The 22,487-nt window shown below is 45.8% G+C and overlaps 1 protein-coding gene across 2 annotated transcripts in view; it reads right to left on the bottom strand.

Moving 5' to 3' along the window:
- ERGIC2 (ERGIC and golgi 2) overlaps positions 1-18,906 on the bottom strand; it is a 278,318-nt gene extending 259,412 nt beyond the window's left edge. The window contains exon 1 of one of the 2 annotated variants that reach the window (XM_078673761.1): positions 18,556-18,906. The gene's annotated coding sequence lies outside the window, so the exon portion shown is untranslated. Of the gene's footprint in view, positions 1-18,375 lie in introns of both variants that reach the window. The other variant, XM_078673762.1, reaches the window with a different exon arrangement.
- Between the last annotated feature and the right edge of the window lie 3,581 nt (positions 18,907-22,487).

A 22,487-nucleotide genomic window follows, 5' to 3' on the forward strand; every position in this document is an offset into this window, starting at 1 on the left:
GCAGTAAACTTACCCACAAACTTAGTCAAGCATTGGCAAATCCAGAGCTTTAGTCTGCCAATGCTTGTATTTGTAAAGCTATCACAAGCGAGGGTATCCTGGTGGTTAATTGACAAGCCAGGTCTTCAGATTATTGTGGAATTCCAGAAGAGAAGTGGAGGCTCTGATGAGGAGTGGGAGGTCGAGCCACGCTTTTGGAGCGATGCAAGAGAACACTCATCTTCCTGATCGGATTCTGTAAATGTGTGGTATGTGTGCTAGCAGGAGTCCTGCAGAGTGGCAGTGTCTGGGTGGCTAGTGGAAGGAGATGTAGGTGGTGCCTTAGTTATGCAGGTGGGGAGCAAGTGTGTGTGTATATTAGAGTTTGAAATGAGGAACCAGGGGTGTGCAACTCCTCTAGCCCGATGGCCAGGACATATTGTTTGGGGTCAACAACAACAAGTTGTCAAGTTTATTTTGTCCTTGGGACAAGCGGGCCCGACCCCTTGCAGCACAAACCCATCGGCTGCCAATTTTCAGTACCACATGATGGGAGCACGAATGGGATTTGTATGCAGTTGAGGTGCTATTTGTGTCCTTATGAAAATGCGGTTTGAACTTGTACTTATGGTTCATTAATGCAAAGCCTTTATTATTAGGGTGAGCATTCTAAATAAATGTTGTAAGCTCAAACTGCACTACCGACAGTGGTTCCAGTAAAAAAAAAAATTAAAATTTTTTTTTAAAAAAGAGTACGCAAATTTGCAAAGTTTAACAATGTGAGGCTATGTATAATGCTCCCAGAATGCAAGTACGGTTGAGGATTATTTGCTTTCAAAATAAAATGTTCACAAAAAAATGCAACTAGGAAAAAAACATTTTGCTAAACTACTGTGAAATTTGAGGTACCATTTCTTTGAAGCATCATTTAATAAAATATGTAGATGTATGTTAGTATTTCCAAAACATATTCATAATGGAAAGTTAGTGCAACCAGTTTCAACAAGATTATGGGAAACATGAAAATAAACAAGCATTGGCAAAGCCAATAGGTCGACATTGGTTTTGTCAAAGAGTATCTTGTTTTGACATGGCTTGTCTTAAAACGTTACTGTTGTGTGAGCTGCTGAGCCCTCACCATTGTAACAAACATTGGCAAAAAGCAAAAATATGTTTTTGTCTCAAAAAAGCACACCAAAGTACCAGCTGTCCTGAGGTTGGGCTCTTGTATTGGGATGCACTTGAGGGAAGCCGGGCTGTAAGTGTGTGCAGTGATGCAGCTCGTAATGTTCTTGATGGCTTTCAGCAAGCTGCTGGTGTGCAGAAGCCCAGTCCTCTTCTGAGAGGATTTTCCAACTGCTTCGGATAGGACTGATGGTTGTAAGTCAAGGTGGTGCAGGGTGGATATGTTGAAACTAACGAGGACGTGGTATGTCCTGGTCATAGTTGCTGGCTTGTCAATTGTGATGGTTCTGACTGAGGAGAATGTCAGGTCTAATAGGGTTCTGGTGGTGTGGGCGAGTTCCGTAAAGTTCTGGGTGAGGCCACTTTTTTCTAGAAGAGCCATAGAGTTTGGGTTGTTGTGATTTTATAGGAGAGACTTAAGGTCTCCCAAGGAGGATGAAGGTGCTGGCATTGCTGAGATGGGTGCAACTAAGCTTGTGATGTCGCTGTCAAAACTGGTGCTGAGTCCTGGTGGAATACTAAAAGGGCCTGGGAATCTCGGCCAACTCAAATGTAACATGGGGCTTACAAAAGTACAAGCCATATTAAAAGTATCCATCAATACAAAAGGTAGCAGTGGTTGCACATCCAGATATGAAGTAGTTACAGGGCCTGGGTTCCCAAGCCAAGAAATCCATTGAGGGGCCCTGCTACCAACAGGTGCGATACATATCATCCACCAAAACACAACCATACGAAAGCACGGGCATATACAGTGAGTAGGCCAGATCGTTGAGGAAGTAGGTCTATCATAGTTGAATATTCATTGCTTTCATTGGACTCCAGTACCTTAAAAAAGTTTGTTAGGACGAACAAATGACTTCACTTATTCTTCCTATTAGGTCATTTGATGGTTATATTTTCAATGCCCTTAATCTTTAAAAATGCTATTGTCGACATTTTGACTGTACATTAATCACTACAATTATAACAGACCTCAAGTGACGATTTCTGCAACGTGCTTTTCTCAATATTATTGAGCCTCGAAAAAGTCTGCGGACAAACCAAGAGACTGCTGTGCATATTCTTTTAAGCAGTACATAATGGCTGAAAATACACCGAATTGTAAAAGGAAGGAAGGAAATCTTCTGTGACTGCTGTTTGAAGGAAGAATCATTAAAAAAATAAAATCAAGAAAAAACCTGCAAGGACTAATGTACTGAATAACTAGTATATATCACTTCTACTACAAAGTGAAAAGGAAGAGCACTGAAGAAGGGAGGCCAAAATTCATAATATGATGTACAATGCGAGGAAACACTGTGTGTCAATTGATTTAGGATGCCCCTTGCAGAAAACAGGGGCATTTTTCACAGAAGATGCTTCTGTGTTTACACAACAATTTTGGAACCTCCACTCATCAGAAACTAGTGGCTCCAAAAATCTGAATTGGGGCTTGCGATGCTCCGACTGAGAGTCATTGGCTCCTATGGAAAGCTTTTAGTCTGGCATCCTGTCAATTGCGTATCTAATTACTCAAAGACAGAAAACAGCTATGGTGAATGGACAAGAGTCAAAAATTAGGTAGCATTCGCGCCAAGAATTTTCAATTCTATTAAGGACACGGAGGCGAGGATTATGCTTCTCATTCTTTACTGCAAACATCACAGCTGCCAATGAAAATGCGTATTTTCATTAAATAACAATAAACAAACTACATTTCCCATCATGATATGTATATAGGCACGGCCCCATAGTCCATAAGAACCCCTTGCGTGCGGCCATCTTCCTCTTCCTTTGTAGCGAACAAGTCCAAAATAACTTGAATAACATCATAACTCCTCCAACATGGAAGAAAGTACGTCCTCTTCAGGTTGAATATCCTGGCAGTCTTCTGCGTTTAGTCAGATTTCTTGTCTGATCCTGAAACAAAGATGAAACCGTAACCACCGAAAACAACTGGGTGGGCAAGCTGTTACACATAACCAAGCCGGGAGGGATAATCCTCGCCTCCGTGCCCTTAAAAGAATTGAAAATTCTTGGCGCGAATGCTAGCTAATTTTTGATTCTATTACAGGACCGGAGGCTTCAGATTATGCTAGTTTAACGCTCATTGAAAACAACAGAGGTAATATCCCCACCGGCTTATAATAATAACTCTGAGGACCAGTCTGCGCTACGCATAATGTCCTGAATGCTGGAACCCAACATAAATGATTTTGACGCATAGCGCCTCTTACAGATTGAGCACCGAATATGGTGATGTCAATGCCAGCTTCTTTCATAACATAACGAAGCCATCTGGCGATGGTGGCGGCCGCCACCGCTTTAAAAGGTTTTTGAAATGCAATTAACAATTGTGAACAGCCCTGAGGCCTGATGGCCTTTGTGCATTCCTCATGTGTCTTCAAACATCGTACCACACATAATTTCTCATTATCATTAAATGCATTATAACTAATATGACGTGACATTGTTTTGGTGCGTCCTGTAATGGTAAAGGAAACTCCTTCCGGAGTAAGTACTCTACCTGTAACGTAGAGAGCTTGCACGTCCGACCAAAGTCTGCATGCTGAAAGGCAAAGTAGCATGGCCAATTTGGCTGATAATTGTTTCCTAGATAAAAGCGTGTTGACAGGCCATCCGTTAAACAATGCTAGAACCAGCAAAACATCCCACAAACCTGTGTACTTGGGTTTCGGTGGGTTGGCCACCCGAATACCTTTAAGCAACTTGCACACCACTGGGTGCATGCCTATCGGTTTCCCGTCTATCCGGGCATGGCCCGCTGAAATGGCTTTATCCGATAAAAAATTCAACACGTGGGGTAAGTCTGCCCCCACGGGATCCAAGTGTCGTTCCACGCACCAATCCACCCAGTTTTTCCAGGCCGAGGAATACAGTTTTCTTGTGGATGGTGCCCAGGCCTGTTTGATAAAATCGGAAGTCCTGCTCGAAACCCCTGGCAGTTGCCACTGTTCCCTGAAAGCCTCAAAGCCATCAGCTGAAGCCTACCTTCCACTATCAGTGGATGTCGTTCCTGATGAGGGCCCAGCAACAGCAATTCCGACTCCGGAAGGAGTCTGGGGAGGTCGCAACTCCACTGCAATAACTTGGGGAACCACGATTGGCACGTCCACCATGGCTTCACCATAACTATCTCTGCCCGTTGTCTGATCACCTGCGACATTACTCTGGGTATCAGCATGGAGGGGGAAAAGGCATATTGAATTGCCTTCGACCAATCCTGAAGAAAGGCATCGGTCGCATTCGCCAGAGGGTCCGGCCTCCAGCTGAAGAACCTCGGGAGTTGGTATGTTAACCTTGAGGCGAAGAGGTCCGTCTGGAATGGACCCCAAACTCTCTGTAGCCACTGAAAGACCTCTGGAAGCAACTTCCAGTCGCTGAAGTCCCTGAGGTACCTCGAGTTTGCAATCCGCTACTTGATTGGACTGGCCCGGAAGATATTCCGCTATTACCGATATTTGATTCTTCAGGCAATAATGCCAAAAATCCATGGCTATCTGCACAAGAAGCGACAACCTCGTGCCGCCCAACTTGTTGATGTACCTCACTGCTGACACATTGTCCATGCGCAGGAGGATACAACAAGAGGTCTGCCTCGGGGATAACGTCCGCACGGCGAACGACCCTGCGAGCAGTTCCAAGCAATTTATATGCAAGGCAAGCTCCTGTGGAGACCATCTGCCACCTGTGGAGATGTCTCCGCAGCGCGCCCCCCAGCCCCACCGGCTGGCGTCTGATTCGATTAGGACTTCTGGTTGGGAGCCGAAAATCGCTCTTCCGTTCCAGGCATCCACATGTCCCAGCCACCATTGTAGCTCGGTCCGTACCTCCTCTGATAGAGGGATGACGTCCGAAAAGGACAGTCCCTTCTGAAGACGCCTGATCTTTAGCCTTTGCAGGGCCCTGTAGTGAAGAGGGCCCGGAAATATCACTTGGACAGATGAGGCCAAAATCCCTACCACTCTGGCGATAGCCCGGAGAGTTACTGTCTGGTTGTTCAACAACTTCCGGATCTCCTTCTTGGGATCCTTCAGTTTCGCCTTTGGAAGGCACAGCTGGGCCGACGTCGAGTCTATCGTGAAACCCAGAAACTCTATTACCCGAGTAGGAATGATCACTGATTTCTTTGAATTAATGACAAACCCTAATGTTTGCAGCAGCGTCGTCGTAAGGGCGAGGTGCTGCAGAATAACCTGTTGACTCTGTGCCATTATCAGGATGTCGTCCAGATAAATTATAAGACGTATCCCTCTCTCCCATAGATGAGCCACAATTGGCTTCATTATCTTGGTTAAACACCAAGGAGCTGAGGGCAGCCCGAAAGGCAGAGCCAAATACTCGTACCATTGGCCGTTCCACCTGAACTGTAGGTACCTGCGATGCGGAGGGAAGATGGGAACGGATAGGTAAGCGTCCTTGAGGTCTAACCTGACCATCCAGTCCCCTTCCTGTAGCAAGTCAGTTAAAAGATGGATGCCCTCCATCTTGAAATGATTGTACGTTAGAAACTGATGGAAATCCTTGAGATTCAGAACCAATCTGTTTCCACCTCCTTTCTTTTGAACATATAAAGATGTTGCTGCAGAAGCCGCGAGGCCCTTGTACGACTGGAGCTATCGCACGCTTTTGAAGCAAACCCATGATCTCCGCCTCTATAAAACTGCGATCTTGTTGGGAAAAATGGAGATCTGCAGGCGTATTTGATTGAGCAGGACGAGAATAAAACTCTAAGTGAAAACCCTGCACTGTCTGTAACACCCAGGCGTCCTGTGTTAAATCCTGCCACTGCCGAAAGCAGTGTTGAGTACAACCCCCCAACGGAAGAAGAGAAAGGTCTGTAACGCTCACCTGTGTTCTGTTGAGACTTGAAATTCGCCCTGTTGTTAGTGTTGGACTGGAAACGTCCTCTGTTGAACCTCCCGCGGGAGGGGTAGAAGGTCCCGCCTCTGGTGGAGTCGTAGTCGCTTCTGCCACGACCAAAGTCACCTCTGTGGGAGCCTTGGGGACCACCACGGCCTGACGAACGACCCCCGCCTCCTCCGGCCCTGTTAAAAACACCTTGGCTAAGTGCTCTCTTGATCCCTGACTGTGCCTTATCTAAGGCTGTGAAGGTCCCTACGTACTTCGAGCCGTCCTTAACAAACTTGTTGCCGAAGAGCTGACCTGCTGCTAGGGGCCCTGGCACCGCGTCCGCCAACTCGGTCAAATTACTGTCCATCTTGATCAGGAGGGATTTGCGCCTCTCAGATGATTGGAAGCAGTTTGCGTTGCCAATGAGGCATATGGCCCGCTGGGTCCATCCTGCTAAAATGTCCGGATCTACCGGCTTGGACGATTCCTTGGCTGCTAAAGCCATCTTGAGAATCTTGGCCAAGGGGCCCACCACATCCAGCATCTTGTCCTGACATCCTCTCCATGCTCGGTCTAGACCTCGCTTAGGAACCTTAGAAAATTTTCGCAGAAAAGTCAGGAGGCAGCGTCTATTTCAGGCGTTTCTGCTACCTTGTCCGGGAGATCCGGACGTGGACACTCTGATTTCAGGCGATTGCGCACCTCTCTTGGGAAACTCTTCCTAAGGTTTTCGTGAAGATAGGCCGAGACTGCGGTGGGAGGCACCCAGTCCGAGGATCTGGGGTGCATAATATCAGAAGGATCGAAGGTAAACGGTGTATTTGTAGTTATAGTCGCAGCCGGCTGCACCGTTCGTGCCTTCTTCAGTGGAGGATGCTCCTCCACTGATATCCGTGTCGGTGTCAGTATTTGTGGTAGTAGTGTCTGTATCAGTGTCTGCGTGGGCCCTAAGCTTAGCTTTGGCCTTACCCTCCGAATAGGAGTGGTCGACTGCCCCACTGGCGGGCAACGCAGAAAGCGCTTGCGCATGTGGCCACTGTGCCGGGTCCGAAGAGCCCTGACTAGATGTAGAAGCCTCCACCTTCTTCTTCTGAGGCTTTTTATCATAGCCGTGCCTCTTAGCGAAGCCTTCAAGCTGCTTTCTAATTGGGCAAAGAGCCGCCGCCAGGGCTTGCTATTCTGTTTGTGGGACCGTAGTCTCCATAGCCCTGTTCACAGAGGACTGGACCGAGGCGTCCAAGGCAATCACCAAGTTGTCTTCCAAGACAGCCTCCTGCTGCCCGTCATAAGTCTGCTCCTCCGCATACTCTTCTGGGTATTCTTCCCAGTCAGCCATGTTCAGGCGTGAACTAGCAACCAACTTTATAGAATGGTATGAATCCCAGGGTACTGAGTCTCTTTATTTTATACACAAGGAGGGTCAAGGGGTGTGTGGGGGGGTCAGCCCACCAGCACACAAGAAACAGTTAACCTAAGACCCCCTCAGCAAAGCTGTAATCACAAGGATCAGAGATCCAGGCCAATATCACCTTACAGAGAGTGTGGGCCCACTCTTTCCTGGCCAGAATTATGCAGCCTGGTGCAGGCGATCAGTAGGGCAGAGTGAGTACCGTTTTTGAAAGGTGCTCGTCAGTAGGGGTTTCGCGCCGTATACGCGCCGCCCAATCGCGCCTGAAACAAGCCCAAAACGAGCCCAAATTCAGCGCTTTGGGGAGCGCGCTGCAGCCGTGAGCCACCCGGCAGCGTCAGCGTCACCGGGCGATTAGGGAAGCCCTTAGCGCATGCGCGAGTAGCGCGCCTCAGGTCGGAGATCGGGGACTGAACCGGGAAGACAGGCTCTGTGAGGAAATCGAGGTAACGGTCTGCCCCCGGTCAACGACTGCTAAATCCACACGCTAATAGCGTGAAACCAAGTGCCACCAGAAATGCAATGAAGCGGCGCTAAAGCGGCTGGTTTACCCAGCGCTCGCCCGCAATAACACCCGTCCCTCAATCGGATTTGAATATCATAAGATAACAACAGTGATAAATACGTAATAATACAGTAATAAATCGTTTTATGCTTAAACAGATAATTCAATAAGCATACAAACAAGCTAAACAGCAGATGGAGGGAACAAAGTGCACTTATCTCGCTGTGAGCAGCAAAGAAAGAGGAAGATGGCCGCACGCAAGGGGTTCTTATGGACTATGGGGGCGTGCCTATATACATGTCATGATGGGAAATGTAGTTTGTTTATTGTTATTTAATGAAAATACGCATTTTCATTGGCTGCTGTGATGTTTGCAGTAAAGAATGAGAAGCATAATATGAAGCCTCCGGTCCTGTAATAGAATTGTTTCAAGAAGGTTAAACGAAATTAGGCCAACAATAATATACAATAAAAGGGCGCATCTCATAGGAACTAATCTATCTACTTGAACGAGACAGAAGAGTCTTATGCTCTTGATTTCCCTATACCACCCAATATGGTTGCCATTTTGTTACCCTCGCCTTTCAGTCATCCTCTTTAAGTATTTTTATTTACTTCGCCAGACATCCAAGGTATCGGATTCTGGGTGGAGTAGTTTATACTCTTCCATTCTGGGGACGAGGCACTGGTGGGCAGGAGGAGGCTTAATATTTTTCTCTCCTCTGCTGATCATCAGGGAGTTTGAAAATGACTGCTCTACTAGTTCACAGTCGTGTATATACACTACGCAGAATTATGATTGCCGTTATACATTTTTGTATTTATTAACAAAGAAATTGTAAAGAAAGTGTAAAAAAAACACACAGATGTGAAAGGCCAAGGTAGACTTGCAGAATGTTGTGGCATAACTCAGGTTTTCCCGGAATTAAATTACAAGGTAAGAGAGATGGGGTCCAAATGGCAAGTCTGCTCACAGACACTACCTAGTAAGTGCAGAGAATGTCTCCAATGTGCCCACCACCACACCCCGCAGTCACAAAAACGTAGGCTGCAGCCACAGCAAAAGCAAGAGCATATACATTTTATAACCATGGAAGTCAGGAAAGGGTACTCCGGTTCTTCCCCTAATCCTGTAACTGGAAACCCATCACAATAGTAGGCCACGACCAGCTCACAGTGCATTTACTGCCACTCATATTGAACAGGTCCACCTGGCCTGTTGCTGTTCCTACTGGAAGCAGCTATTGCAGCTGGGGTGCTATAGAGTCAGAACAGTATGAGGGCACAAAATGCCGCCGCCACAACAATATTGAACATCCTCAAATTTCCGTCCATATCAGAACGCCTTAAAAAACTCCACTGGCTCCCCATGAAAAAAAGAATAGATTTTAAGGCCCTCTGTCTAGCATACATTACATGGAAATAGACCAGCATTCCTGAAAACACATCTCACCTGGTACCATCCTCCAAGACACCTTTGCTCAGCACAGAGCAAATTCCTCCGGACTCTAAAATTTAGAAAAGTCTACTGGGGCGGAAGAAGCTTTATCCTGGGCACAGCAAAACTATGGAACTCGCTCCCAATAAACATCAAAAGCTGTCCAACGCTACTCGGATTCAGAAAGCTTATGAAGACATGGCTTTTCTCAAATTAATTATTTTAACTTAAATTACCCACAGCTGGAATTCAGGCTCTTTCCTCCGCTAGGAGCACCTAGACGCCTACAGGCATTCGTGCGTTATATAAATCTCTCTCTCAATCACAATAACTTGAAGATATATGTACTGGATAGGTACACATGTCGAGTTAGGTATAGGAAATCTAGACTCACTTACCTGTCGATATTTTATCTTTGACATTCTGTCCCATTGATAGTGTTGATTAGATATTAAGGGGGCACAACCTTGTAATAACTATAAGCACTTTGCCAAATTCAGGAAGCACCACTGAAAGATGCTATCCTAGGTGTTCACATGTCAAATGTTTTACAAGAGTCCTGCAAGACTAAAGTGTGTTGAAGCTGGGGTAGGAAGTATTTTAAGCAAAATCTATGGCATGGAGTATTCTCAATGAGAACTTCTTTATTCTGATGACAGCCCTATATGTACACCATTTGTTACACAGGTCTTATCAGGGCTGTAATCCTGCACAAACTGTACTAATCAGGAGCTACACAAAACGTTGGGGATATTGTGGTTTCGGTCTCCCTCTTTCTGTCCCAATCTGCACTTGGTATGTTCCTTTACTTGTCTTGCCCCAATCCTTCTTACATTAGTATGCGGAGGTGAATATTTTACTCTGAGGAATGGTTAAGCAGTTGCCGAAGGTAGCCACAGAATAAGGTATCCATACTAGTGTTGCTTCGCATTAAACTTGGACTCTACTTTGACCACTTTGTTACTATCATCTTTATTAAACCATCGTTATTAACCAAGCTGTCACATGCACACACTTTCAGAGCACAGTCACATTCTCGCTCTGACTCATTCATCATTTTAGTGCATCTCTTTCGTTATGAATGCAGGTACACACAACCTCAGAAACAATATCTAATTTCCTTACCGACAGAGCAAAGTGAAGAAAAGGCTTCCAAGGAACCACCCATAAACTAAACAATAAATTAACAGTATTTCCATCACATCAGGAGTCTCAAAACATAGTTTCATGAACTCATTAATGACGCCAAAAATTAACAGCTATCTTATTACATCTAACCTCTTCTCACATAGAGGAATGAACAACTTAACACACATTTGCAAAGCTAGTAGGTCTCAACTTTTCGATACATTGACAATTCTCTGTGCCAACACTTTTCAGCATAAACAAAAAGAAAATCTTTTTGTCAATGTTGTACAGCACCAGGGGGAAAACAAAACAAAATGAACTAAAAATGCATGAGCCATGCTGCTACAGCAGCCCAGCACTGTGGCGTATGCATGCATCACCACTCAAGTAAGTTTTTTTTTTAATTTAACATTCCAAGATAGCCGATACCCCTACTGCAGTGGGAAATAAAAAAAATGTAAACGTGCAAAAGGGCATTTCAAAAAAGTTATTGCCACTGGGCAAATGACAGCTTTTGGTGGCTACCAAAAGAAAAATGAAAAAACATTTTTTATAAACCACTACCGGAGGGGATTTGGATCAACAATGGAGGAGCAAAAAACAAACAGGTAGTAGTGTTCCCTTACAGGGAAATGTCCGTACATTCGCTAGGCAATCAGAAATGACAATATAACAAAGCGTGAAGAATACAAATATCCTACTGTGTGTATATACACGGGTGCTAAATTTGCCCTAAACACCTACTACCTAACGGTGTTGTAAGCACACCTAGATGTGCATCCAATATAGCGAAAGAAACTAGGGCTTTTGCAGCACACCACTTATCTTTATTCAGTCGTATTTACGTATATCTCATCTGTGGGTATGAGTAACCCCCTTTACTACAATTAGAGGCAATTGAACAATAAAAGTCACAGAAATGGAATCGAGAAAGATCAGTCTTCTTGCTGTTCAGTAGCCTTTATTGTATTTCAAAAATATTCTTTTCTAAAAAAACTCCCAGCACACGACTTGCCGACACATGTTTCGCCTTTTTCCAAAGACTTTTTCTAGGCATAAATGTAGAGATCATAAAACAGGACTGTGTGTGGACCAAGCCTGGTCCCGCGCAATAGAACGGTCGAAATTGGCAATTTGACACTGTGATCTCCCGGGTAAGCTCCAGATCATATGTGAAAACATATATAGTCCAGTCCTGACGTCTATCAATAACGCCCCGGTGGTCTAATAGAATTCGGATACTCGAAACCGGCATTTAAGTTGCCAATTTATTTGAATGTTGCTTCACGTCTGCTAAAACTGTCACGCCACTATGGTATTTTGAATTATTTTTTCACTTTGGTCATTTTCGTTTTTCTTCACTTTCTGGATTCTCTAACAGTCATCAGTATTTTAGGAGTTATAAGCAACATGTGAGCTTTTCACATTCTCCACCGTATCCCTTTTCTCCCTCATGGATGTCTTGTATATAGTCATGCAATTTGTATTATACTATCAGTAAGTTGCATCTCGTTTTCCTTGTAGATTGCCCCTGAGGAAGGGACATCAATGTCCCGAAATGCATCGGGCGGTTCTCAAGCATTCGCAAATTGAATTAAGTTAATGTATTTGTCACTGCCAATGTCATGAAGTAATGACTGTACATGGTTAATTTTTGAAGTGTCTTCAAGCTGTTTTACAACCATTGTATAAATACCAGTCCACTATGATGTATTAATGTATACTCGATGAATACAATCGTTTCTGCAACTATACACAGGATTTTCTCTCTTGATATGGTGACTGTTTATTAATTATCTATTCATTATATCGCTAAAATCCCACGGGACACAAGTGAACAGTGCTTTTACTGTTTATTGCTTTTATTGTTTTTTTCTGTGTTGTGTTATTTTTACTCTGAGCTGCAGGTGGAAAGCGCCGGGACACTCATCCTGAGTAGCCGTGCGCTATATAAAAAGCTACATAACATAACATAACATAACATAACAGTGTGTGCTACCGCCTTCGGCAGCACCTTTTTTCTATTGTCCAGTCCACACTTGATTGACAGCAAGTGTCACACTGCAGCACTATTGGATTACATAGGTTATATATGTACATTGTATGATTATAATTGTTGAATTAGTGGTGTGCTCTCCTACCCCAATTTTTCTACGGGTAGGGCAAATATATTCCAATCCTGCGATATGTGATAAAAACTCTGCACATCATCTATCAAGTGTCAGTCGATGTCAGTGAACTCTTCTCCCTGGTGTCAACACTCCAAAATGGGCTGTCACCATTAAAGGATTGTATATGTCAAGGCCATCCTCCTCTTCTAGTTTGCGTGGACTCTACCACTGTTGGCCAAACGTCACTTATGAGGGTGTTTGTTATAATATCTTCTACGCGCACATCGCCACTTGTTCCAGTCCAACCATGGTAAGTTGAGACCTAAGACACAGTCTAGTAGTATCCGTAGCCCGCAGTCAGTTTGCGCGACCCTACAGCAACAATGGAGGGGCACTTGTGGTACAGTGAAAGCAGGTGGAAACAAAGGGGAGTGAGCAAGTGAGGAACTGTGTCACCAGAGGCGTGGAGATAAAAAAAAATTAAAACCCAGGAGGTGCTTGGGGGAGCAATGGATGAGCTGGGGCGGCAACAGGAGAGCAATGTGGAGAAAGTGGGGAGGAAGCAGCACACAATAGAGTAGCAAGAAAATGCATGCACCTTCATTGAGTGTGGAAAGAAAAAAAAAAGTAGTTACCTGAATAGGAGGATAAAAGTCTTCAAATCAAAAAGATGGAAAATAAGCTATGCTCCATGGAACAGGCAAAGACAAAAAGAGAAAATAAAGTAATTTGCTTTAATCTTATTCGACGAGAGGGACAAGAAAGCTAAGCAATGGTAAGCAGTGAGCTGGATCTAAGGCCACTAATTTTGTGGCATTTGCACAAGAATTCTTTTTACAAGCTGTCTGTGGGCGAGAACTCCTCACTCTCAAAAAGAAAAGTGAAAAAAAACACATTCAGTGTGGCTTACCATCAATCAATCAATCAAAGCATTTATATAGCGCGCTACTCACCCGGAGGGTCTCAAGGCGCTGGGGGGGGGGGGTCCTCTACTGCTCGAATAGCCAGGTCTTGAGTTGCTTCCTGAAAGAGAGGTGGTCCTGGGTCAGGCGGCGGTGGATGGGGAGGGAGTTCCACGTCTTGGCAGCCAGGTATGAGAAGGACCTTCCTCCCGTCGTGGCTCTTCGGATGCGTGGGATGGCGGCGACGGCGTGGCTGGTCGATCGTAGTTGGCGGGTGGGAGTGTAGAAGGTCAAGAGGTAGTTGAGGTATCTGGGGCCTTGGTTGTGGAGAGCTTTGTGTGCGTTGGTGAGGAGTCGGAACGTGATTCTCTTGCTGACGGGGAGCCAGTGCAGGTGTCTGGAGATGTGGCTGTGTCGGGGGATGTCCAGTATAAGTCGTGCTCAGGAGTTCTGAATGCGCTAGAGTCTTTTCTGAAGTTTGGCTGTGGTTCCGGCGTAGAGGGAGTTACCGTAGTCCAGTCGGCTGGTGACGAGGGCCTGTGTGACCGTCTTCCTGGTTTCGGTGGGGATCCACCGGAAGATCTTACGTAGCATGCGTAGGATGTTGAAGCATGACGAGGAGACGGCGTTGACTTGTCTGGTCATCGAGAGGGATGAGTCCAGGATGAAGCCCAGGTTGCGTGCGTGGTCCGTTGGTTTGGGTGCGCTGCCCAGGGCAGGGGGCCACCAGGAGTCGTCCCAGGCGGAGGGTGATGATCCCAGGGTGAGGACTTCCGTCTTATCTGAGTTCAGTTTCAGGTGGCTGTTAATCATCCACTCGGCTACGTCTTTCATCCCTTCGTGTAGGTTGGTTCTGGCGGTTGCGGGTCGTTGGTGAGGGAGAGGATCAGCTGGGTGTCGTCGGCGTAGGAGATGATGTTGAGGTTGTGTTGGCGTGCGATGGCCGCGAGGGGGCTCATGTAGATGTTGAAAAGCGTGGGGCTGAGCGATGATCCTTGTGGTACGCCGCAGATGACTTCGGTGGCCTCGGATCTGAACGGGGGGAGGCGGACTCTCTGTGTTCTTCCGGCGAGGAAGGAGATGATCCACTCCAGTGCCTTCCGATGTTGTTGAGGCGCTGCACTAGGGTGCGGTGGCAGACCGTGTCGAACGCTGCGGAGAGGTCCAGGAGGATGAGGGCCGCTGTTTCCCCGTTGTCGAGCAGGGCTCGGATGTCGTCGGTGGCTGCGATGAGGGCGGTCTCGGTGCTGTGGTTGGCTCGGAAGCCGGACTGCGAGTGGTCGAGGGATCCATTCGTCTCGAGGTAGGCGGCCAGCTGTCCGTTGACGGTCTTCTCGATGACCTTGGCAGGAAAAGGAAGGAGCGAGATGGGGCGGTAGTTTTTGAGGTCGGTGGGGTCCGCTGATGGTTTCTTCAGTAGGGCGCTGAGTTCGGCGTGCTTCCAGCTCTCTGGGAAGGTGGCGGTGTCGAAGGAGGCGTTGATGATGTCCCGGAGATGGGGTGCGATGACGGAGTCGGCCTTGTTGAAGAAGTGGTGAGGGCAGGGGTCGGTTGGTGATCCGGAGTGGATGGAGTTAATCGTACGGATGGTGTCTTCCGTGTTGACCGGGGTCCAGGCGCGGAGGGTGGTGGTGGGGGGGTGTTGGTACGGTCATAGGGAGCGTCAGCTGTGTGCTGAAACTGTTGTGTATATCTGCGATCTTGCTGTGGAAGAACGAGGCGAGCGAGTTGCAGAGGTCTTGCGAGGGGGTGATGTCGTTGTTTCCGGCGCTAGGGTTCGAGAGCTCTTTGACGATGTTGAAGAGTTCCTTGCTGTTGTGGGCGTTGTTGTCTAGTCGTTCCTTGAATGCGGTTTTCTTGGTGGTGTGAATCAGCTGGAGGTGTTTTCGGGTGGCGTGCTTGAGGGTGGTCATGTTGTCTGTAGTCGGGTCTCTGCGCCAGGCTTTCTCGAGGGTTCGGCAGGTCTTCTTAGAGCTCTTGAGTTCGTCGGTGAACCAGGATGCTTTCTTGTTGCCGGGTCTGACGGGGGGGGGGGGGGGTCTTCAGTGGGGCGAGGTCGTCTGCGCAGTTGCTGATCCACCTTGTGAGGTTGTTGGCAGCTTGGTTGGGGTTCGCTGAGCTGGCGGGAGGGTTCTGGCTCAGGGATGTGGCGAGCTGCTCGGCTGTGATCTTGTTCCAGCTTCTCTGATTCCATGCTGTAGAAATGACATCTTTGTTGTAGGAAGCACAGGAGGTAACCCATAAACCACGTTGGGAAGGGTGCGTTATGTAAACAAGAACAGGTCCCAACAGGTATTATTTAAAAGACTGTTTCAATAGGAGTATGCCACAAGCATTACTAAGAACAGAACACAAGGAGTCAGAGGATTGAAAAAAGGGTGGTATTATTCACCAAGGGCAAGGGGTAATACATTTACAGTTAAGACAGCACTGTAAAGATTAGATCTTGTGACAACCCAGTGGCACTTGGTGCAAGGTGCTATATACAGTTTGAAGTGAAAATGAGAAGTGCAAGTGCTATTAAAAACAGCATAAGTGGCGCATACATGAAATTATGTACATCATTTAAAGCTTCAATTACAGAACAAGTTACAATCACTTGAAAAATAGTTTTTGGTAAAAGCTTTAAGTGTGATATGCGTCGTATGATTCAAGCTGTGTGGTCGACGGCGTTTCGATCCCCTTGGTTTGGGATCGTCATCAGGACGGGGTTGTCGATGGATACAGTGAGTTGCCAGTTGGGATGGCGAGTCTGGCGGCACCCGGCTGTTACTAGCGTCAATTGCTGGTCGCGTTCCGTCCTAGGGATGCTCACAGAGTTGGGCAGCGTCTGGAAAAAGGAAAGCACAGAAGGCAAGCGCTCATCTGGCGTGGCTGGTCGGCAGTGAATGCGGGGGTCCGTGCACGTTAAGGCACGTCCACACCGTGAGGATATAAATGTGAAAAAGGAAAAGTAAAATTTCTAACGTTTTTCTCTTTTTGTAAAAAAAAAAAAAAAAAAAAACGTACGGTTTTGTACCGTGTCATCAAGAACTCCTGTCCAGATAGCAGCGTTTACCAGAGTAGGTGGACGGCGGCGAGTCGCTGGGTAGTAAATGACATGCAGCGTGAAGAATAAGCCTCGCTGCCTATCTAAGGTGCATATCCGAATACCGGTATGATATTGGGCTCCGGTTGATTTACCGGGAGTTCTTGATGACACGGTACAAAACCGTAAGTTTTTTTTTTTTTTTACAAAAAGAGAAAAACTTTAGAAATTTTACTTTTCCTTTTTCACATTTATATCTTCACGGTGTGGACGTGCCTTAGCGTGCAAGGACCCCCGGGGGATTACACACTATTGGTCCTGATGAAAGCTGCGCCGATAAGGGCATTTTTGACAGCAGAAACAGGTTGACCTCATTTTTCAGGAAACAGTGATTGTTACATTAAATATCACAGTTTCCCCACCTGTTTTTAATGTGACCAACAGACCTACGAATAAAGTTTTTTGAGGCACTGTTGAGCTCTTTTAACTTTTCACTCAATTCACTGAGCACACACCACCGACATCACTATCAACCTGCTCCGCTGCAATCGCAGGCGTTGAAGCACACGGGGGAGATACTCGGTCTCCCCCGTGGGAACCCCATGATGAAGCATGTCATCAGTAGGGTGAGTGAGGGTTCTTTTTACAAATAGAATTATTCCTCTTACCAATAGAGTTGTCTGTTTTGTTTAGTTTTTTTGTTTTCTCACTAGCACACAGTGATTCGACTGATAGTCACTCTTTTGTTGTTGATATATACTAAACAGGGGTGGGAGAGTGACCACCCATGTCCTGACTCTCTTGTTGTGGAAATATATGCATCCATGCAAATGTCTAAGTTATTTGTAAATGTGCCCTTGATTGCTTTGAAAACTCTGTTTGAAGAAGAAATTAACAACTTGTCCTTGAACGTATGAACCACTAAGTAAAATGTTATTGCTGAAATTTTCAAACAGAAGCTTTCCACGTCAATATTCCATGTTGCTCCGGTGATATTTCTTTTTTTACCTTTTTGAATACTTTAGCTCAGCCTTTTAGGCTGTTATTTGTAGGTAGAGATTCCTTATAGGTGCTACTTGATTTTCTAAGTATAATTGAGCGCTTGGCCTCATCTCCTGCTGTATTCTTTGTTTAACATGTTTTCTTTAGTTTATTGGGTGTTGCCTTTTCTCTCTTGTGATTTCAAGTTCTCCAACTTTGCTTAATACAATCACTGCCTAGTATGCTGGAGATCGAAAGCACCGTAAATTTCCTCGGATCTGAGCCCAACATTTGACAACCTACATGCATTAGTTAAATCATGACAATGGACAACGAAAGCATCCAACCGGAACATTGCTTACAAGGCACACAGATGGTAGTAGAAGAGCTGCTCACCAGCTCAAAACAATTGCTGTCGTTCATCTACTACAATGTTTGCACTTTCCCCGACCGTGTCACAAGTTTAACTCTACAGTTTATTCCAAGCAGCGTTTATCTTCCCGGGATGCAGTGTTATTCATGCTCCGGTACACAAGTTCAAAGCATATATTGTGGTCCCTGTCCTTCCTCCATATCTATAATGGAGGACAACACACTAATGGAAAGAGATCTACAACTGTCCCTCCCAACCACTGCCTCACAAGACGAGCCTGGGGCCGTCTTCACCCCACAAGGTAACCAGCAGCACAGAGGAACGCAACAGCACGTTTAACATAGCAACAACCCAGATATGGCACCCTCTTAATCTGACAGCTGGACTCTGCGCAAGCCTTCAGCTCCATACGGGCACCCGGCGCCTGTGAATAACATGCACACACCAGCCAGATGACACTCAAAGACACGCGTTACTTACCCTAAGAACACCGAGGCTCACACCAGGGGAATGTCACTGTGCGCTAAATGCATAAAGTAAGGTGGGCAGCCACTATCAGACATTGCTGATTACAAGCACTGAATTTGGCAGTCCAATGCCACCCCCGCCGGATAACTGGCGCGAGCCTGCTCCGAGCCCTGTCACTACGGAAACACCTACCGCCCTCTTAGTGGTCCAAAGCTGGACTGTGGAAGAGCTCAGCAGGCGGCCTAAGCACTTGCACGCAGGTGTCACCCTGCTGTTACAGTGCGAGCCCAGTGCTCGAGGGGGCGGGGCGGAGTAGGGTGCAGGAAACGACAACGTCTGGCGTAATTAAAGCCGGGTGGCTTTCCGCGCCTGCTTGCGCCGCAGAAGCTGGTTCCACTCTGACCGCCAGAGCAAAGTTTCAAGTGCTCGCGTTCATCCAATAATACATCGATCATATGGACGTAACATCTGTGTTGTGCCAATCGCTGACTCCCTAACAAGTCCAGGAAAAGTCGCAAAGTGCCTGGTCGGGGAGCCAGCCACTACCGGAAGTCGCGAGCAAATTCTTTACCGAGGCACCACAACCAATGAACATGTGGGAATTGCTAGGTCAGCCAATCGGACCTTGTAAATACACCGCTGCCCAATGATCCTTTGAACTACTGACCAATCCCGCAGTTCGCGTACACTCACCAATCGAAAACGTACGCGTTCCTATAGCGTTTGCTTTTGCTTTGCAGTTGGAGACATGTGAAACCCCGATCTGTGGTCCTTATGTTGTTTTGGGAAACGTTCTTTAATATATGCCTTGGTGCGAGATCAGTTGAGTGGCCGACAGCAAACGTTGCACTCCTGACTCATGGAGAAAGGGTTGCTGGGCTGAGGTGCTCCAACCCTTACTGGACTTATGGACGAGCAGAAGCAGTTTGCCTTCGGAGAAGGGGCCGCACCATCCGGAACCCAACATGCTGCCAAGCTTTCGCTTCGCTCATGTGGCATTTTCATATTTTCAGCGCACTTTTATGTGACGTTTGAGTGACACTTTTATCAAGTAGAACAAAATAGTCTATATAGCAATATAGTACGACGCGAGACACATGGGCGTTGCAGGAAGCCGTCGGCGTCTGCTAACCCAACTGGGGCCATTCGAGGTGAAATTGCAAATAAGAGTGATGAACGAAGTCACAGTGCAGTGGATTTTCCTCGTTTTCATTTTCAATTCAGGGGATTGTGTCTGTGATGGAGTGACAGCAAGTACTAATGCCATTGTCAGTGGTCGAAAGTGTGGGGGGGGGGGGGAGAAGTAGGGGAACTGTGGGCGGAGAATCAGAGGGCAGAAATAACCTGAGGATTGGTTCAATGGGCGGAGTAAGAAGTGTGGCCAGAAAGGGCAAAACATCCCAATTTTTAGTATTTGTTTGGCATTTCACTGACCAGGTACAGCTTATCCCGTTATTTAATTCAACCAATGGATACACATGTTTATTTAAGGTTTAATATGAGTTATTGACATTAAAATACATTCAGAAAGTGTGATCTGTTTACAATCACAGAATGTCCCAAATACACTTAAAAGTGGAATCGCAAGCCATTTGTCTCCAAGCACTGTAGCTTTTGTCATCAGGACTTTTCCCATTTTCCACAAGAGCAGTTCAAACATAAATGGCAAAATATCGTAGTCTGCAAGTGTTTTCCACACAATTATGGCCCTGCCATATCTGCTACTTAATACATCATCTTCTGCATAATCAGACGATTTTAACTAAAAACGGATCAAAGTTACTAAAAAATGTGACGTGTTGCAGTGAATTGGAGGGCCCTTTCTAAAGACTGCCTGGTCAACTTTCTCACTTCTGCATTTGTATATTACACTGGTACTAATGAGGCAAAATCTTTGCAGAGACTATTAGTATGTGCTGTTTTTGCTGCGCAATTAAGTCAACACTGTGACATAATTTTGTCCTCAATTGCTGCATAATTCTAGTGCCCCCAAAGCAGACTGCACATGTTAAAAGTGCTTGTGCATGAAGGAGAGAGACCGTGGAGTTTGCAAACTTAGTTTGGGGTGTGTGCAAATCTTGCATTGCCAAACCCCTGGTGAGTTGCACTACTACTGCTGAAACGAAGCCAATGGCGGTACCAACGGATGAGACGGACTGGCCTCAAGGGTCCCGTGACCTAAGTGGCAGAGTCACTGTCGCTCTAGGGTGTGCTGCTTCATAGATCTGCACGCAAGACTGGAGGTGTACTTCACAGGGGTGTGGAATTCAATAAAATATCTACTTGTCCATGGGGCAGGTTGCTTCATAAATCTACTTGTTCTGTAACAAAATCCACTTCCCGGCATGTACTGCAGCGACAAATTATGGCCGCAATCCCATTATATAAGAGTTCTGATATAGCCTCCATGATTATGCCAGGGCTCATAACATAGTAGTGTTTGAATACTTGCAATCCCCTTATGTTGCCACGTTTCCACAGATCTACATACTGGGGCTGAAGGTAGTGGTAAGCAATAGTTCCAGAGTCAGAGTGCCCTTTTGAGTCGGTGCAAACCTACTAACTTGCGTGTTTTAAGGGTATCAAAAACTCTTTTCTAATATATTCCCATACAGAGAAATGTTGGAAATTTACTCCCGACAATGGTAGATGTTTACCTTCTTCCAGGGTTAGCAAAAAAAGTGGTTGGAGGGAAAGTGAACTTGCAAACACTCAGATTTTCGCATGAGCAAATATGCATATTTGCCCATACAAAACTGTAGTTCACAAATATTTTCTAGGAGTACTATTTATTGTCCTACTCCTGTAAATTCTTGGGAATTCACTAGAGCCGCATAACTACCTTCAATGCAAGGACATGTACCTTGGGTGCACTTTTGAGACTTTATTTAATAATTGGGCCCCTAATATGGTCTGGCGTTAACCGTGACCTTTTGTGTTTATTAAAGTTCTGTTTCGGCTGGCTTCACTGTGAGTTGACGGCATTCTGTTCTTTCACAAGGAGCATATCAGCACACAAAGTATTTTTGTTCATTGCCAGTAACTACTGTGGCAGTGTGTGTTTTGAGACCAAAAAAACTATTTTTGCTTTTGCCAATGTTTGTTATAATAGTGAGGGCCTAGCAGCTCGCACCCCAATAAGGTTTTACAAAAACCATGCATAAACAAGCCACACATTGAAATAACTAAAAAGCTGACCACTCATTTCAGACCCACTGGCTTTGCCAATGCTTGTTTGTTTTTGTTTCCCATAATCATATTGAAACTGGTTACACTGATTTTCCGTTATGAATTTTTTGGGGAAACACTAGCATGCATCAACTCATGTTACTAAATGATGATACGCTCATACTTTCAAAAACACAAAAGGGGCTACAATTGGCACTCAGCAAATTTGTAGAATTCTGTGATGCTAATGACCTGCAGGTCAACACAAGTAATGGTTTTCACTAAAAGTAGACCAAGATTAGGCCAAGTAAGTCTTAACGGCATACATTTGGAACAGGTAAATGAGATGACTTACCTGGGGGTGGTACTAGATTAAGATGGTCAGCCCAGTTAGATGTATTGTCATTAAAATTCTCTCAGTTGAGTGGGACACTTATTAAGGAGCAGAGATCCTCCTTAACCAAGAGAATAAGCCCAGCACTCAAAATATATAACATCAAGATTAGAGCGGCCATCGTATACGGAGCAGATCTCTGGGGCTATGTTGATTTGTCCCAACTTGGGAAAATTCAAAATAAGTTTCTACGAAACTTGGTGGGTCTTCCACAATCGACCCCTATGCTTCCATTAATGTTGGACCTGGGCTGTAACCCAATAGAAGAATTGGCAAAACTGAGAATCATCTTACTCTGGAGGAGAATTTGGGTAACCCCTGAATTGGCTACATTTGCTGCGGGAATAGAAGATCTTAGACATATAGTGGGCTGTGGCAATCTCCCTTGGTTTAAAGCAGTAAAATCTATCTTGTTAGATATGGGCCTCATCCAGCTGTGGACTGACCCCGGGAGCAATGTGTTCCCATCGAAAAAGGATCTCAAGGACCACTTTTGGGCTGTATACAGAAATAAGTTGATTGTGAAACATAGTTCGTTAACTCTTTCTGGCAGGTTTCTGAG

This window comes from Lissotriton helveticus, chromosome 1_1, assembly GCF_964261635.1.
Source record: "Lissotriton helveticus chromosome 1_1, aLisHel1.1, whole genome shotgun sequence".
Classification (NCBI taxonomy): Eukaryota; Metazoa; Chordata; class Amphibia; order Caudata; family Salamandridae; genus Lissotriton; species Lissotriton helveticus.